The 16,105-nt window shown below is 41.5% G+C and overlaps 1 long non-coding RNA gene across 1 annotated transcript in view; it reads left to right on the forward strand.

The window, feature by feature from the left end:
• The window catches only part of LOC145668435 (uncharacterized), a 71,277-nt gene that overhangs the window by 15,426 nt on the left and 39,746 nt on the right, over positions 1–16,105 (forward strand). Inside the window, exon 2 of the long non-coding RNA XR_014128027.1 lies at positions 15,605–15,710. This is a non-coding gene — a long non-coding RNA (uncharacterized LOC145668435). The remainder of the gene's footprint in view (positions 1–15,604; positions 15,711–16,105) is intronic.

Consider the following 16,105-nt stretch of genomic DNA (forward strand, 5'->3'; position numbering starts at 1 on the left):
TAAATTAAGTGTTATGTGGTTGAGAAAAATTTCTTTATCTCGGACAAAACGACTATGGATATTAATGTCAGCCAATATTAATAGGTGTCGAAATTGCTGAAACAAATATGTGAAAACTGAAGAGGAATGACATGACCGGGACGGACGTACATTGTAGCCACAGTTAGTGCAAGATTTGGTAGGTAAACTGTTGTTACTAAATGCTCTAGAAACTGGTAATGGAGTGCAATGGAATGATCTCTATGAATGATTTTATGGCGTATTCCGATTGCAGCAACACCTTGGGCTCGTGCATTATTGTCTGCATAGTCACAGCGAAGAAAGTTGTAGCGACTAAAGCGGATATATCTGACTGGTTTGAGCGCAATCTCATTTAGTAGAAATATATCGATATTCTCCTCTAGAAGTAACTGTTCAAATAGTATACGGTGTGACGCTAAGGAGCGAATGTTCATAAAAAGAATTGCAAGAGAAATATTTACGTACAACGTTATGGAGTTAGACTCCTGAGTCTTTGGGTACGATGTGAAAATGAACATAGGGTCCGGAGTAAGTAGCATACAGATTAACTTGAAAGATAGCTGATGCTGCTGCAATAACATGATCGAGAATAAGTTGGCGTTGAAAAGGAAAGATATTTTGAAGTATAACGGTATCGAAGAAAGTTTTCAACAATTAATGGAAACGTAATAGATTGCGATACAGGCACGGTTGAATCTGTGGTACGGAGCGGGACGGTTGTCTCAGGATGATCCGGATTGGCTGGCGGTTTACCTTTACATTTATAGCTATATGTCGGATGTTTGTCACTTGAACAAGTAGAACATTGAGGAGGTTTTAATGTATTCGGACAGTCTTTGGTCTTATGATTGCCAGTACATAATTCACATTTTGCAACATTTGGACATTTAGCAGTCACATGTTGATTATGTACTTGACATCGCTCGCACCGGACTGAAAGAGGTAGGTTAGTACGAGATGGTTCTACCCGGTGACGCTTTTTAAAGATAAACGCGCGCTCTTGTAACAGGGTATCAATGGTAGATTGGGAAGTGGTCAGAACTCGTTTCATGTATGTTGCTCCGTTATTTTTTATACGAATACACTTTCACACCTCAATTCCCTCAGCCTTTAATTCCTCAAGCACTTCGTCATCAGTTATTTCCAGTCACATTCCTCTAATAACAACCGACATCATGGGTGTTCTGGGAGGTGGAGGATTTTGCTTGATTTTACCTGGAAGCTTCGACAATTGTGCAGCTTTTCCGAAAATTTCGTAACTCCCCTTATTACGAAGTGTTGTGCCAAAATTTTCATCTTCGGTCTTGATAATAACACCATCTCTGGTGAAGACAATCTAGTGAATACTGGCTCGTGGTAGATATTTGATGATTTGGTTAAAGATATGGCGAGTGTTACTATATTTGGGATCAAAAGTGGTCAGAAGGAATGAATAAAGCTTTGGTCGAGCAAGAGTGGCTGCATATGACTGTTGCATAGCAACAGTGGACGTGGTAGGATTTGATGCGGTGGTCTGCATCTGTTCTGGATCGTCTGGACCATTGAGAAAGGTAGGAGAACGAGAGCGGGATCTCTTCTCAACAGACTCCAGACTGCCCTCCGATAACTGACGGCTACGCCGATTACTTCGGGATCTCGTTTGGCATCCGCCACGGGTTTAGCTGTAGGACCTTGAACTAATACTGGTAGCTTATGCAAGGTGCAAAAAAGAGTGTGCACCGCATAAGGTATATTTATACGGATGAAGAATAAGTGGTACAGTCCAAGCAAAGCAACGAAACAGTTGGTCAGATGTGGAAACAACAGTGACCTTCGAAAATTTAGGTAAAACCCTCCAGAAGATGAGGATCTTCTGTCAGACTTCTAAGTAGCGTATCTGTATTGATCTCACAGGTACGTTTACAATACTTGATCACAGCTTAGTACAGTAACTAACTACAAGAGAAGGTAGGTTCGAAGATTTTTTTAGTGCTAGCCAAAGGCTAGCTTCGTTTTAGAGGGCTACACCCTCTCTTAGGTGACAGAAGTAAAGGAATCGTTATTTATGTAGGAGTAAGGCATAGGTGGGCTAAGGTTTTTTTTTATTAATTCATTTATTTCATTATTATTTCAGAACAAGGACATTATGATCTTTTCGATCATAATCATATGTGAATGGTAGGGATATTTGAAAACATAAGAACATAACAGTAACATCATATAAATATAATTGTACACAAAATAAAATAAGGATATGATAAAGCAAAATATAAGCACAAGATTTACAAGGAGACAACACAGGGTACATTAGTAAAACAAATGCGTGTTATCTTCTGCCTAGGGGCTGCTCTAGGCTGACGAAGACATGGGGAGCTCTGTTAGAAACAAAAGGTGTTATTGTGCAGTGAAGGATGGAAAGATGTGAGGTAGATGAGGATGAAATTGGTAGTTTTCGAGCAGAAACAAATCCGGATGGTCAGGTGGCAGAGTAGAGCAGTATAAGGTGAAAGGCAGACATAGTGGGGAATAAGCGTAGCGTGGACGAACTGGATGGAGTTCATGATAGCGCATAGTATCCAGGAGTAAAGGATGTTGAGTACTATATCGCGCTGTGATGAATTTCTGCCTAAGAGATACGATATGGTGGGTAATGCTTGAAAAGGTGATAAGGTCATAGATTGCTCGGATCGGACTGGGGAGTTGTATGCGGTGAGCGATTCGGAGTGTATGTCGTTCTAGTATGCGAAGTTTTTCATAAAATGTGGGCGGAGCGTAAAGCCAGGCAGGGAAACCGTACGTAAGGACGGGGCGCATAATTGCCTTGTACGTATTGACAACTGTAGCTGGTTTGAGGCCCCACGTAGTGCCAGTAAGACGCTTGAGAAGGTTTAAGCGTTGGTAGGCTTTGGCAGCGACTTTCTGGAGATATAGTTTCCATGTGAGATGCTTGTTAGAGATGATACCAAGATAGGTAACGGTGCGAGTAGGAACTATGGGAGTATCTTGGATGTGGAGGGAGAGCAACGATGGGTTTCGGTGGACTTTGCGTGGCGGAATGAAAGTGATGGCTTGTATTTTGTTTGGATTTATAGAGAGACTAAACTTAGTGCACCGGCGAGTAAAACGATTAATAGCTTATTGCAGGTCCTGATTAATCTGGCGAATAGTCTTTCCTAAGGCCAGCAAAGCAGTATCATCAGCGTATTGAAAAAGATATATGTCAGGAGGAAGCGGAGGAAAATCTGCTACAAAAAGGATGTAAAAAGCGGTGAGAGAGCTGAACCCTGAGGTACTCTCGACAAAAGAAAAATGGGATGAGACAACTGACCGTTAATGTAGACGTAAGAGAGGCGACCAACCAGAAAGTGATAGATGAAACGGATATAGGCAACGGGAAATTTGAGCTCAATGAGATTGTGAAGAAGTGCCAGGTGCCAAACTTTGTCAAAAGCTTTTTCGAGATCAAATAAAAGAAGGCATGAGGGTTTGACGGAACTATAATGTGAGGTGATGAGACTGGTCAGGTGAAGGAGCTGAGCTTAATTGAATATGAAGGGCGGAATCCTGCTTGGTGAATGGGAAGAAGATGTTTAGTATCGAGATATGGATTTCATATTTTAACGAGGATGCGCTCCAGGATTTGACTAAAAGTGGATGCAACTGAATAGGGCGGTAAGATGAGGTAGCAGTAGGAGGCTTGTTAGGCTTCAGAAACATGAGTGTTTTGGAAATTTTCCAATCTGTCGAAAAAAAGCCGGTTCGAAGGATGAATATGTAGATGAGTGCAAACAGATTGAGAAACAATAATGGACCTTCTTTAATGTGGCGATATGTAATATTATCAAAGCCTGGGGCGGAATTTTGTTTGCGATTTACAACAGTCATGATTTCATCGGTAGTAACAGATATGGTAAGAGGATAATGTGGAAGTGAATGAGTGACGTCGGGCTGCGAGTGAGGAGATGCGAGATTCAGGCGATCTGTTGGATGTGGAGTGGAGGGTGCTGCAGGTGTAAAGATATCTTGCAAGTAGTCTGCAAAGGCGTTAGCTTTCTCCAGATCGGTTTGGAGTGGGACATTATTATGAAGAAGAGGGTAAGAAGGCTTAGAGTATTTGCCACAGAGAGCATGGAATCGTTTCCAGTATTTGGTTGGGTGGCTGGTTTCGTTGAGGTAATTGCAGGTCTTAACCCAATTCCGCAGTTTGTACCCTTTGATATAATTGCGAACAGTGCGTTGTAGTTGAGTGTGATGATGCAGGGTTTCATCGTTCCTAGTACGGAGGTAATCATGGTATAGCTGACGGGAGCGACGGATCATGGATAAATATTGAAGTGGAAGATATGGGTTATAGGGAGTAGTTTAGGTAGTTGGAATATACAGTTCGGAGGCATGGCTAAGAGTCGATTTTATGGTAGAGAGGCTGTCTTATAGTGTTCTTCGGTAGCAGGTGGTGTGTGATGATGTAAAGACTGAGAAATGTAGTCACGGTATTTTTGGCAATTAGCTTTATCGTATCGAAGTGTTGGCCGTGGAGGTGGTATATTAGAAGATTTAGTGGCCTGGGTATGACGATACGTCAGCTTAATAAGTGCGTGACCGTTGGCAAGTAGTGCTAGAACGTCAACAGTGCAATGGGAAGCAAGAGAATTGAAAGTGATGACTATATCGGGAGTTGTCTGAGAAATAGGGCGAGATGGGGATTGTAAAGCCTGGATGATGCCTGTTGAATTTGAAGCAACAAATTGCGTGAACATGGTACGTTCGTTGTCTGTACGACTATGAAGATTGATATGTGCCATGATGATGTAATGCTTGTATGTATTGGATATATCTTGTAGAAAATGAAGTGGAATCGGATGACCTGGTCTGACGTAAATGGTAATGAGTGTGATGGCTATATTCGGGAAATATAATGTAATTATTACATACTCAGGGAATTTGAGAATGGCACTAGAATGACGTCTATATGGAAGGTTGTGGTAAATGCCAATTGCTGCCCCACCGTTTGCTCGCTGAGCTGGAAGAGTGTTGTCACAACGGAGGATGTTATAGTGTGCTATATGGCAACTATCCGATCGTTTGAAAAAAGTCTCATTAAGTAGAAATGCATTTACTTTTTTCACGAGTAGAAGCGCTTCGAAAAGAAGTTTGTTTTTGAAAAAGGATCGGATATTAAGAAATAGAAACACTAAAGCCATGATGATATGCTGTAAGAGTTGGCTGTTAAAAATAAGACGGAAGGTGTGACGTATGAAAATGAGCATCTGTAATAGAGTATGTTGCGTTGAAAGAGACGTGGAAAATGATACGGGCTGCGTGAATGATTTGTTGAAGGATGTGAGGACGGATAAAGGAGTGGATGTTTTGCATGGCAAGTGTAGTAAAAGCGAGAAGTTTATCTATAGTAACAGGAGTGGAGTCGATGGGGAATTCCGTGTTGGTAGAAGAATCATGAGTGCGAAGTGGGGCAACTAATTCAGGTCGAGTACTTTCAGGTTGAGATTTTCCTTTGCACTTGTAACTGTATGTGGGATGTTGTTTGTTACAGGTAGCGCAATGGGGTGGAAGTTCAAAATTCGGACAAGTACGGGTAGGGTGGGTGCCTGTGTAGTAGCCACAGATGGCAGTGTTGCGACAGTTGGCAGTGGTGTGCTGATTGTATGCTTGGCACCTTTCGCAAGGAATTGGAAGTGGTGGGGATGATCGGGAGGGTTCTACACGATGACGTTTTTTTTATAGATCAAGGCGCCATGTGCGAGCATGGTGTCAATTGTTTCTTGCGATGTTGTTAAGATTCGCATCATGTAAGTGGGTCCCTGATCGTTCCGGATGCGGAGTACTTTGTTGATGGTGAAGCCTTCTAGTTTCAGCTCTTCAGAAACTTCCTCATCCGTGTATGTGGTATCAACGCCCCTGATAACAACGGAGAGAAGGGGATGGTTTTTCGGAGGCGGTGGTTGTTTTCGGCAAGAGGAACTGAGGGTGTCAATTTTGGCTTTTTTCCCAAAGATTTCGAAAGAAGCCTTGTTTCGTACACAAGTAGCGAAATGTGGGTCCGTAGATTTCAAGGTTATCCCATTGCAGGATTTGACAACTTGAGTGAGATTGATACTTGGGAGATATTTACGTACTTGAAGAACTACGTATTTGACGATATCGAATTTTGGATCAAAATTTTGAAGGAGAAAGCAATGATGTTCTTGTTTTGATACTGATGGAATGACTTGGTTTTGACGTTGATATGAAGATGAAGAGTGAGCGATTTCGGTGTCCGTGTCTACCGAAGTTATTGCTCGACTTAAATGTTGTTTCTTTGCTGGCGGTGACTTGACTAAACGCTCAGAATAGCTCTCTGAAGGAAATGGCGATCGCGATCGACTGGAGGCATTCGAGACGGTGGAGGCAGTGGATAGTTCAGAAGCTCTGCGATGTCGGGTGCCATCCTTTCGCTTTTCCACCTTTGTGGCATGAGCCGGTGGGGCGAGGAATACTGGAGGTAGTCCGCCATGCCGACCATCCATCGAAGCCCCAGTGATCTGATGTGGATACGCCATGGAGAGCAGGAATCGGGCCGAAGCCCCTAGAGTAAAGAACGAACGAGATGCAGTGTGTGATGAATATAAAGTAAATGTAGGTAAGGTGACCCGTTTGGATAGTTACCAGGGTTGGAACAGTTCTCTGGACAAACCCGTAACTCTACACACCCTTGGCTTGATTAGTCTGGACAGTAGCGTTCAAAGGAATGACACAGAAAAAATCCCGGGTTGAGGAACAGGAAGGATCTCTCAAAAATTGATATAGCCAAGCTATTGCGGTTATTGCTAACAAAATCGCTAGCGAACAAAAGTATGCGAAGAATGTGTGCAGTAGTATTTTTTTGCCTGCTAGCAAGTACTAGGAACTACCCGAAGAGGATTATGCCCTCTGTAGGGGAAGAGAGGTAGATGTACTATTGCAATATATTGGTAACAATAGAGGGGCTATGGATGGTTAAAGAAGCATTTTTATTAACAAGCAATTCAGGTCATTATGGTTTTAATAACCATAATCATTAGGTTGGTTTAAGGTTTAGATGTGAAAGATCATGAAAGCAGATGGATGAGAGCAGATGAGAATGAAGTGCAGTTCACATCACAACACATAGGTTTTGTTAGTATAACAAATGCGTGTTATCTTCTCGCCTAGGGGCGACGCTAGGCATTAATGAAGACAAGGGTGCCCTGTTAGAACGGTAGGTGATACGGTGCATATGATGGCCAGATATGAGGGAGATGAGCATCTGAAGAATATGGTTCGTAGTAACGACTGTCTGGATAGTCAGTGGGAATTGTGTAGTGGTAGAGAGTAAGCAGTAATGAAAGCGGAAGAATGAAAGCAGCAGAGGGAGAGAGATTACGGGCGTGTTCTTCAAATGTTTGCTGTAAAAGTGAATGGTTGGACTGCAGACGGCGGGTAATATATTTTGTTCGAAGTGTTTCCAGATGATAGAGGATATGTGGAAATGTAAGGCGAGCATAGATGTCCCGAGTTTGACTGGGCAACTTAATTCGAAAAGCAATGCGCAAGGCATGTGGTTCAAGAATTCGTAGTTTCTCATAGTATGATGGTGGTGGAGATAACCAGGCGGTGAAACCATAAACAAGTTTAAGTCGCAGAAAAACTTTATAGGTGTTCAGGATAGTAGTCGCAGAGAGTCCCCAGGTTGTTCCAGCAAGACTTTTCAGCAAATTGAGACGACCATATGCCTTTTTTGCGATAGCTAGTAAATGGGCCGACCACGTAAGGCGGTGATCGAAAGTAAGGCCAAGATATTTGACAGTATGAGAAGGTTTAAGAGGTACATCTTGAACAGTAAGATTCAAGAGACGAGAATTACGGTGTATACGAGAACGGTATTTCGGTGATAGGAAAACAATTGCTTGCGATTTCGTCGGATTTATTTTCAAGCGCCAGTGAGAGCACCAATCGACAAAGGTATTGATAGCATCTTGTAAGGCCAAATTAAGTTGGTGGATAGTTTTACCAATGGCGAGCAGTGCAGTGTCGTCTGCATACTGAAAGAATTGTACTGTAGCTGGAACAGCAGGAAAGTCGGCAACATATAGAATGTACAGTAAGGGTGAAAAAGCCGATCCTTGTGGAACCCCAGAATGAAGAAAAATTGGAAAGGAGTAAATGAAATTAATATAGACGTAGGCCAGGCGACAAGCGAGAAAATTAAAAATGAAGCGGAGATAGGCAATAGACAATCTATGCTGCTTCAGTTTATAAATAAGAGCTGGATGCAAGACCTTATCGAATGCCTTTTCCAAGTCAAACAGGACCAAGCAAGATAAATGTCCTGTGTTAAAATGGTTGTAGATGGAATTAGTAAGGCGAAGTAGTTGGTCGTTGATGCTGAAAGAGGGTCTAAAACCAGCTTGTTCAAGAGGAAGGCGGTTGTGTAGTGCCAGATAGCAGTGAAGCCGTTTGACAATGATACGCTCCAGAATTTTGCAAAACGTTGATGTTAATTGAATGGGACGATAAGAGCTCACAGTGTGACTAGGTTTGGCTGGTTTGAGAAACATGACAGTTTTGGATGTTTTCCAGTCGACAGGGACATAGCCAATACGAAGAATAAATGTATATATAAGAGAAAGCAAATATAAAACAGTATAGGGGCTTTCTCGAACGTGCCTGTATGTAATAGTCTATACCAGGAACTTTGTTTCCGCCTATGAGCAACTGCAGCTGTATTTTTTTGCTAGCCGCGGCTAGCCACCCGTGCGAGGGTTACGCCTTCTATGGGAAGGTAGATGCATGGTAACTGATAGGAAGAACAGTGGGAGTTGGTCTATGTGATATTTGTATAGTGATATGTGGATGGTGAAGGATAAAGAGAAAGGAAATGGTGAAACAATGAAGGAAGATTGCGGATTGCCTTTATTATTTATTTATTTATTTATTATCTCACTTTTCGGAGGGACATTGTGATCTTTGGATCACAATCATGAAGTGATGATGGAGGTGATGAGCATGATGTGATGAAGTGCGATACACAGCATACACAATACAGGGTTATGTTAGTGGACAGATGCATGTTATTCTTCTCGCTTGGGGGCTACTCCAAGCATTGATGAAAAGACAGCGGGAGCACAGATTATTTACAAAGGAGTTACTGTGCGAATGATGGACATATGAAGGGTGGGATGACGTCGGCCTTCAATTCTGCGGCTAAGAGGAGATGATGGTGATTCGGAGGAAGAGTGTAGTGATAGAGGGTAAAAAGCAGCGCCAATGGTGTATGGAGAAGATGGGCACGAAGTGGAAAGTCGATGTGTGCTGTCATTGTATCGATGAGGAGTGGGTGGCGATCCTCAAGACGAGTGGTAATGTACTTAAGACGGAGAGACTCAAGATGGAAAAGAATATGTGGAAAGGTCATGCGTTGATAGAGTTCGTATGTCGGACTGGGTAGTTTGATTCTGTAAGCAATGCGCAGTGCATGTCGTTCCAATATCTTCAATTTATTTTAGAATGAGAGTGGTGCGGCAATCCAGGCTAGATGAGCATATGTGATAACCGGACGTAGAAATACTTTATAGGTATTGAGTACAGTTTTTGGACTGAGACCCCAAGTAGTGCCTGTAAGACGTTTGAGTAAATTAAGACGATTATAAGCTTTGGTGGTGATGTGCTGCAAATGGGCCTTCCAGGTGAGATGTGTGTCTAAGACAAGCCCTAAATATGTTACTGTTTTGCTGAGTGGAAGACGTGTATCGCTGACTGTGAGATGAAGGAGCTTGGGATTTCTCTGTACTTTTGTGCGGTTTTTAGGGTGTAGGAAAACTATAGTTTGTGTCTTGAGAGCGTTGATCTTTAAGCGCCACACTTTACACTATTGGACAAATGAATCTATGGCGGATTGCATAGAAGTATTTAGTTGATGGATGGTTTTGCCCAGCGCTAAGAAGGCGGTGTCATCTTCGTATTGAAAAACGTGTATATTATCGGGCAGAGTTGGAAAGTCGGCTACGTAGAGAAGATACAATAATGGAGAAAGAGACGATCCTTGCGGTACACCAGAATGAAGAAATATTGGATGAGAGAAGGTATGATTAATGGTAACATATGCTAGGCGACAGAACAGGAAATTATATATGAACCTGATGTAAGTAAGAGGAAGACGAAAGTTGAGAAGTTTATAAACAAGGCCATGGTGCCAAACCTTGTCAAAAGCTTTTTCAAGATCAAAGAGAGTTGAACAAGATGGCCAGGAAGTAGTATAATGATTTGTGATGTAATTAAGAAGGCGGAATAACTGATCATTAATACTGAAATTTGGACGAAAACCTGCTTAATGTGATGGTAATAAATTCTATCTGGAAAGATGTGTATGTAGATTGTATACTAGAATCTTTTCTAAGATTTTGCTGAAGACTGGAGTCAATTGGATAGGTCGATATGAGGAGACACAGTCGGCGGGTTTGTTGGGTTTGAGAAACATCAGTACCTTTGAAGTTTTCCACTGTAATGGTATATAGCCAGTGCGGAGGATGGGTGTAAAGTGAGAGAAAGAATATATAATACTGCGTATGGACTTTCCTTGATATGTCGATATGATGCGGTGCGGTGTTGTGCGGTGCGGTGTTTCGTTTTCGTGCAATAGCTGTGCTAATATCTTCTGGAGTGATGGGCTTTGTAAGAGGACGTGATGTATTAAGCGGGTGAGTACTGTTTGGCTGAAGATGAATTGAAGAAAAGTCGAAGTGATCCACTGGGTGATTGCGAACTGGATGTTCGGGAGTGAGCGGTGTAAAGATATCTTGGAAATAAATGGCGAAGGCGTTTGCTTTGTCCAGATCAGAGTCTAAAGGCGAGTCATTGATGATGATCGGGTATGAAGTTTTGGTATATTTGCCAGAGAGAGCGTTTAGCCGTTTCCAATATAGAGTAGGATAAGAGGTTTCGGAGAGAGAATTGCAAGCTTTGATGCATTGTCTTAATTTAAAGGCTTTAACATAATTGTGAACAGTGCGCTGGAGTGCTCTGTGATGTCTAAGTGCCTCTCGATTTCCTGTGCGAGTATATTCACGGAAGAACTGACGTGATCGTTTTACCATGGCAAGATATTGTGGTGGAAGTTTAGGTTTGTGTGGTGCATATTGAGATTGTGGTATATATTGTGGAGATGCTTCATTGATATGATTGGTGATAGTCTCTAATGATTGATATAACTCTGACTCTGTTGTAAGAGGATTTAGGCCTTCGAGATGTTCAGTGAGGTATGTTCGATATTTCTCCCAGTCCGCTTTGTCATATCGAGGAATCATGCGAGGTGGGGGTGCGTCGAGAGGTCGGGGGGTACGGCATTTGATACTGAGTTTTATGGGCACATGGTCACTCCCGAAAGGATCAAGGACATCTATAGTGGAGCGTGGCGTTACAGAGGCAGACGTGATAGCGATATCGGGTGTGGTATTTGATTCAGGTCTGGTTGGTTTAGGTAGGTGATGAAAAGTGTCCGTCGTATTGGTGAGAATGAAATTCAAAAAATGAGTTTGGTCCCTATTGGAACGACTCTGGAAATTGATATCGGCCAGAATGATGTAACGCTGAAAAGTGTTCGATATGTATTGAAAAAATGACAGAGGAATTGGATGCCCTGGGCGGACGTAGATAGTGGCCACTGTAATATAATCGGATTTGTAGTAAAGAATGATTACTAGATTTTCTGGAAGGTTCTGAATTGCTGGAGTGTGGATACGATATGGGATGTGAGGTGAAAACCCAACAGCTACCCCGCCATTTGCCCCACGTGCTGGTAAAGTATTGTCCTTGCGAATGATCGTAAATCCTGGTAATTTGCATTTCATTTTGGGAGTTAGATGTGTTTCGTTAAGGAGAAAAGCATCGACTTTCTCTTCGAGTAACAGTTGTTCAAATAGTATTTTGTGGGTGCAGAGAGAGCGTATGTTAGCAAACAGAAAAATAATACCCATAATATCCATACTGAGATGATATTTAGAAGGTTTGTGAAGATGGGAAAGTATGAAAGTAGGCAGTTGGACCATTGTAAGTCGCTTGGAACTGAAGATGGAAGACTGATTGAGCAGCATACTGGACGTGTTGTAGAACTAAGGGACGTGCGAACGGATGGATGTTTTGTAGAGTAAGAGTAATGAAGGCAAGAAGCTGTTTAATAGTAATTGGTTGATCAGATGTGCTGGGTTCGGAAGTTTGATTCTGTGCGTCATGTATTCTAAGAGGAACTACTAGTTCAGGTTTGGCTTCTTCTGGAGTAGGTTTGGCTTTGCATTTATAGCTATAGGCTGGATGACGTTCATGACAGGTTGAACACTCAGGCGGCCGTTGCATATTTGGACAAGAGCGGGTAGGATGAGGGCCACCGCAGTAGCCACATTTAAACGGATTTACGTATTTAGGCGTAGGATGAGTGTATTCCTGGCATCGATCGCAGCGTATGGGAAGAGGAGGCGATGTTTTGGATGGTTCCACTCTATGTCTTTGCTTTTATATGAATGCTCCGTGTTCAAGCAGGTCGTCAATAGTTTCCTGCGACTCTGTCAGTACCCTGACCATATAACTAGCTCCTTGATTATTTCTAATACGAATGCATTTTTTGAAGGTGTATCCCTTGTGGTGTAGTTCCTCTTCGATTTCTTCGTCACTGTAAGACGGATCAACACCGCAGATGACTACAGATAGAACAGGAGTTCGTCTGGGTGGTGGCATTTGTTTCTTACGGTTGTCGTTCAGTTTTGTGAGTTTTGCTGTTTTTCCAAATATCTCAAAACTATGTTTGTCTCTGACAGTTGTTGCGAAGTTAGGTAATGGCGATTTAATAATGTATCCGTTTTGAGAATGAATGATCTGTGTAATTTCTGAACGAGGTCGATATTTGAGAAGTTACTGGAGTAGAAGTTTGGTGTTCTGGAATTTCGGATCACCTGAAGCAGAAAGTTATGAATTTCTGTCCGTGGTTTCTGAGGAAATTGTTCAATGCCATCAACAATCATTAGGCGAGAGCTGTCGTCTGAACTGGCGATGCTGATATTGTCAGCATGATGCTTTTTGTGAGGAGGAGATTTTGGATTAGTTGCTGGGTCGCCGTCAATAGGATTACCCACTAATCCGCGATCGTGATCTGAAGTGATAAAAGCGTCCTTGTAACTTTTGCGCTTCTCTACCTTCGTAGAGACAGTAGAAGCTGTAGGAACTGCAGGCGGAAGACCAGGATGTTGTCCACTGGCCATAGTAGCCGGACAAGATGATTTCCAGAACGCTGTATATGTAAGTGTAGCAGATGTCTATTGCAGTATAGATGATGTGATGAGTGATGAAGCAAAAGCTTCCAAAAATTAGTACACTAATGTGTACGGTAGTGCAGCCTCCACTCGGGTGAAACCCTTGATCTCTCTCACTCTCTCGCCCAAAAACTGAGAACTGCCACGCTTGCGTCCACAAACGCGTAATATTCTCAGCCTAGACTTGACACTACAGGAGTGCCTCTAGTGAGAAAGCTGGAAACCAGCTAAGTATGTGCAGCTGTCACGGTCACGGTCACGGTCACGGTAATGTTGAATTTTTGTGTAGAGTATCGGGCCGAAGCCCCTGACTCCATGAGTAAGATGGCAGAAAGAATATATACAGATGTGCAGGTGGCTTGTTTGGTAATACTATTGTTTTGTTATGTCTGTGAGACTACATCTGCAACTGTCGCAGAGTAGCTGATGTTGAAGTCATTACGATCTAAGGAAAGATATTAAAGGCGTGGCGTGCGATGAACGTTCCGTAGGGCGCATTTGGTTCCTATGGTAGCTATAGCTGGATTTATGTGCCTTGGCAAAGTATGCCAGAACTTATAGTGGAGATGCCATAGAACTTCCTTAACAGGAGGCAGCTCTAAATCTTCCAGAACTTGGCAGTTGCGTGTATATCTATCGTGACCAGTGATGATTCGACAGGCTCTTGTTTGCACACTTTCAAGTGTTTGAAGATGACTGTTAGCAGCATGTTGCCAGGCAGGGCATGCATAAGAAAGAGTTGATAGAACTATCATCTTCAATATGTGCACGCGGACCTCATGAGAAATTGAACTGCAACGAAAGATGGGGTACAATGCTGATATTTTGCGTAATGCTCGTTGCTTTATGTCTTTGATGTGTAAGGCGAACGTTAACCCATGATCTAATGTCACACCCAGATATTTAGCGTGTGTGGCGTGAGGAATGTGTGCGTTCTCATACGATAAATTTCGAGGGACGCGGATGCGTCGTCGACTGTGGATGACAGCACAGCTTTTGTCTGCATTGATTATAATTCTCCAACGCCTTGCCCATTCCTGAAAGCCGTTGAGTTGACGTTGCATGTAGATGAAAGAAGTTGGTTTGGCCTACCAGACTGTTTCGGAGTGGTTAAACCCGGAGTCAGACTAATGATCAGCCGTGCGAACATGTACAGTTTCCTTTATCTGGCAGCATCTCCAGAACCTCGCGGGCTCTCCCACAACGAAATCAGCTGGTTTTCTCTTTAGAGGAGAAGGGCCATCCTCAACTTCAGGCTTCCAAGAAAGCTGGATTACTAGAGTACGCCACTACTCCCACACCTGTAAGATGATATATCAAATTTAGACCGCTTTTCCATTCGAGTGTCTGCAAGTTTGTTAGAACGCACAGTAAAAGTTATGCCACAACCCAGAAATTTTATGCAAATTACCAGTTTTATTTGCTAACAAATTAACAGAGAAATCTGAGAATTATTTAGGTGTGTATATAAATTATATTCTATTGTCCAAAATCACATAGGACAAACAGAACGTGGTGTCATCTAGCGGAGACATTTGAATTATCAGCATATTGAGAAAAACATAATATACCATGAGGGGTCCTCGTAGGACCCCAGATCAGTTATTCATATTTTTAAAATCTAACTGCTTAACGATGTTGTTTCTTTTTACGTATATATGTCTTACTCTGAAAAATGAACAAATAGAAAAATCCCGTGGGATGTGTGTGCCGTACTTTTCATTTGCCACTTACAAAACCTAGTCTGGGGTCCCTCAGGGACCCCGCCTTGGTATGATAAGGGTTAATACTATTTAAAAAAATACACATCCACATAGAAGAGTGATAATATCATCTTGTTACATAATAAAATTTCTTAATGATGAAGAAAATACTTTAAAGCTAATTATGCAATACGAAACTAAGGAACTGTTGTCATGATTGAGAAACGAAAGCTTTACATATCCATTCAAAACAAAAACTTTCAATAACATTTGCTCTTAATTTTTTATCTACTCAATGGTTATATGTTTTTCTCTAATAGAAAAATAAAATGTGTGTTGCTTTGGATATTCTAACAATATTTTGACATTGAAAAATAGCATATAAAACGTTTCGAACATATAATAGTTTTGTTTTAGGAGAAGATTATTCTTGTTTGTTACTACAATTAGAGTAAATAATACCGTATATAAAGAGTGAGGTAAAAGCAAAATGAACTTTCATATTATTTATATTTGTAAATAATATTTATATTCCTTAATACATTAAGCTATCACACTTATTAATCATAGGTGTTAATTCCATTGCAGGGCTTAGCCACACCTTATTATCCACATGATATGGTGCATTTTCCAAATTACTTTCTTCCAGGGCCTTTTGTTCCATCATATTTCAATTATATGGCTGATTCGGATGGTAAGTGGTATGCATTTTGTGTACTAGAATTGCATGTTCAGAATATTTTTATAGACATTACTGAAGATATTAAACATTGTTTCTAATTAAGCTTGAATCACTGATGTGCCAGTGAATATGCATAGGTATCATTAATTTCTATGATATTGTTTTATGTAATATACTTGTCTTATATTTCTCTTCTGTCTTGTAGTCTATGTTGCTTACAAGTTATGTGATTAATGTGAAGGTCAATAATCAGTTTTAAGTATAGCCATGCTGAAAATAGTTAGGAATGTGAAAGAGAAGTAGTAAGATTTGAAATAATAATTTTAATTAGTTACATTGATTATATTGAAATACATTGAAACGAATTGAAATAAATCATATTGATTGCATTGACTACAAACTAAAGT

The sequence above is a fragment of the Thermobia domestica genome, chromosome 1 (genome assembly GCF_964235325.1).
Source record: "Thermobia domestica chromosome 1, izTheDome1.hap1.1, whole genome shotgun sequence".
Classification (NCBI taxonomy): domain Eukaryota; kingdom Metazoa; phylum Arthropoda; class Insecta; order Zygentoma; family Lepismatidae; genus Thermobia; species Thermobia domestica.